This window comes from Microtus oregoni, unplaced genomic scaffold (genome assembly GCF_018167655.1).
Source record: "Microtus oregoni isolate MIOR12 unplaced genomic scaffold, Mior012 000012F_ref0000307, whole genome shotgun sequence".
Classification (NCBI taxonomy): Eukaryota; Metazoa; Chordata; class Mammalia; order Rodentia; family Cricetidae; genus Microtus; species Microtus oregoni.
The window spans coordinates 38888177-38891793 of record NW_024543071.1 but is presented as its reverse complement, the minus strand read 5'-3'; positions in this window follow the sequence as shown (position 1 = coordinate 38891793).

The window sequence follows — 3617 nt, the reverse complement described above, 5'->3', positions numbered from 1 at the left end:
CCATTCAGCTACACAGCAAGCCACAGAATAAGAAGTAAAGGTGTATAAAACAGGAAGATAAAAGCCCAGAAGCCAAAGGTAGATGAAATCATTTTAGAAATAAATCAAGCTAAGGTTGTGCATTCATAAAAAAGAATAAATTTCCATGTGATTTATTTGGGAGCTGGGTAGCAGCGCCCCAAAAGACAAAAGAGTAAAAAACAACCAACTACAGAAGACCATGAATCTTCAGGTCAAAGCTGGCAGAATATACTATGTCCCAGACTAGAATGCTGCTGGGGAGAAAGGTCCTCTCTCTAGACTGTCTTTGGCCACCTTTAAAAATTCAGACAATCAGGTCTATTTTCAGTCTGGGTAAAATCAGATCCTTAGAATATCTTTGCCTTTTCAGTGGGAAGAGAAAATTGTGCAGGCCTTTTCAGTCAGAGGTCACAGTCATTCACTGACCCTCAAAGAACATTACACTATTTGAAAATGAAAAAAAATCTTTGAAAGTGAAAGGAATGTCAGATTTTGGAAGGATTTGCACTTATGAATAATTACTCTAGGACAGCAGTTCTCAACCTGTGGGTAACCACCCTCTGGGAGTTGAGGGGTCATGTATCAGATATCATGCATATCAGATATTTATATTACAGTTTATAAAAGTAGCAAAATTACAGTAATGAAGTACCAATGAAATAATTTTATGACTGGGGGGGTCTCCACAACATGAGGAACTGTATTAAAGGTTGAGAACCACTGTGTTCCACTACAGTCTAGGTGGTGTACAAAGAAAGACTGTAATTTTCATTCCCTAAGAGTTTGAATTCAGAATGTTTTGAGCCTGGAACTCCGTAAAAGATCGTTTTGACCTCCAATGTTTTCATTTTGAACACAATGTTACTCTGTATAGACGCTCCAGCACAAGATATGGAAGGAACTTGACAGCATTCTTTGGATGCTATGGTTATTAAGAATAAACAATGACAAGCTCTTTACAAAGTAAAGTTGCCCTCTACTCTGCATGGAGACTTAGCTAGGGGCAGGAACAGGAGCTTGAGAACCTCTTTCTTTCCACCCTGACTCGAGCTCCTCATTTGGTAAACACAGAAAGGAATGCAGCTTATGATCATAGATCTCACAAGATAAGGCTGAAATCTCATTCTAGGTAAAGCATCCTGGTCTGTTATTTCTCCTTTCCATTTCTACCTTGATAATCATAAGATGATCCCCATATAAGCTTGCAGTAGGAAGTTTGTTTGTTTGTTCCTGGCTGCCCCAAAATAACCACACCAAAATGTATTAATTAAATCACTGCTTAGTCTATTAGCTTTTGTACATTTTTAGATCACTCTTATATCTTAAATTAAATTGTTTTTAATATTTTATATTTTACCATGAGGCTCCAGGCCTATTGGCAAGGTTCTGACTTGGGGCTCCTGGAGGCTCCATGGAGTCTCTCTGACTCCGACTTCTTTCTCCAAGCATTCAGTTTCGTTTTTCCCACCTATATCAATTCTGCCTTGCCAGGCCCAAGACAGATTCTTTGTTCATTAACCAATAAAAGCAATACATGTACAGAACGACTTCCCACATCATAGGAAAGATCAGCTTGGTGTCTCCAAATGAGTAGGTACACACATGGAAATTACGTTGAACCTTTTATTCATGGCAAGCCTTTCTTATGGAACAAGTAGAAAATATTTTCATCTTTCTGGGACATGTCGATTCTGTTGTAACTTAGTCTATGCTCATAAAAAGGAACAATAGACAACACAAATAAATGTATGATTATGTTTTTATATAGAATTTAATTTATTTATTTTTTAAAAGAAAACAAACTATCCTTTTTTCATTGTACATATCAATTCAAGTTACCACTCCCTTCCTGCCTCCTATTCCTTCCACATACCCTCCCATCCCACCCCCATCCAATCCTCTGAGAAGATAAGGCACATTGCTTTGGAGAAGGACCAAGGCCCGCCATACTATATCTAGGCTGAGCAAGGTATACATCCAAAGAAAACAGGTTCTCAAAAAGGCTAGTACATACAGTAGGGATAAATCCTCGTGCCATTGCCAGTGTCCCCTCAGTCTGCCCCAGCCATACAACTGTCAACCACATTCAGAGGGACTAGTTTGGTCCTATGCTTATTCCTTCCCAGCCTGGCTGGAGTTAGTGATCTCTCATTAGCTCAGGTAGACTGTTTCAGTGGGTGTACCCATCATAGTCTTGACCTCTTTGTTCATATTCTCATTCTTCCCACCCTCCAACTAGACTTTGGAGCTCAGTCCAGTGCTCCAAAGCGGGTTTCTTCCTCTGTTTTCACCAGTTGCTGGATGAAGGTTACTATGATGATATTGAAGATATTTATCAGCTTATGCTGGAAAGGATGGGAAATAAAAGGAACACTCATCAATTGCTGGTGGAAATGCAAACTTGAACAACCACTTTGGAAATCGATATGGGGGTTACTCAGAAAATTGGGAATCAACCTACCTCAGGATCCAGCAATATAATTATTGGGCATATACCCAAAAGATGCTCGATCATACTACAAAGACATTTGTTCAACCATGCTCATAGCAGCATTATTTGTAATAGACAAAACCTAGAAACAACCTAGATGCGCTTCAACCGAAGAATGGATAAAGAAAATGTGGCACATTTACATGTTAGAAATAAAAAAAAAATTGTAAGAAAACAATGGCATCTTGAATTTTTGCATGCAAATGGATGGAATTAGAAAACACTATCGTGATTGAGGTAACCCAGACGCCAAAATATGAATATGGTATGTACTTACTCATAAGTGGATACTAGTTATAAACAAAGAATATTGAGCCTATAGTTCATGATCCTAGAGAAGCTAAGCAATAAGGTGAGCCCCCCCCCCCAAAAAACATATATAGATCCACCTGGAAAGTCAAAGTAGACAAAATTGCATGACAAAATGGGAGCATGGGGTTGGGGGGAGAAGGGAGGATCGAAAGGGAAAGGGGGAAGAAGGGGAGGTGTGAGGAGAACTTGAGGGAATGGGATAGTAGAAATGGACAAAAGACAGAGATGAGAGCTAGGAAAGAGATATATTGATTGAGGGAGCCATTATAGAGTTAGCATAAACCAGGCTCTAGAGAAATTCCCAGGAATACATAAGGATGATCCCCCTAAGCAAAAGATAAGCGGGGAATCTAACTTGATTTGCTGAGTAGTCAGAGTGATTATGTTTTTAAATTGGTTGTATTTGGGAAAAATAGGTGACAAGTCAGGTCTGGGGAACAGAACAATCTTCTAGATTCTCAGACAGTACTTTTTGGATGTCCGTGAATACCCTGCACCTCTCATTTGAATTAAGATAGAAACTTCTGCTACTCTAATCTCTTGCTCCCTTTTCATTTTGGAAATGTGTTTTTTGACTTTGAGTTAAATGCACAATTGCACAACAGCTATTACATAACATGCAGACTAGGGCTCTGGACAATGCCCAAACAGCTGCATTTTGCGAGGGTCACAGTTGGTTGTGGATCCAAAACTTGTTTGTTTGGTATCGAGGAGGTAAAACCACAGGTTGTAAAACATTCTTGGAATTCCCACTTACTTTCTGAGTAGGTACATCATTCACTGTCTTTCACTA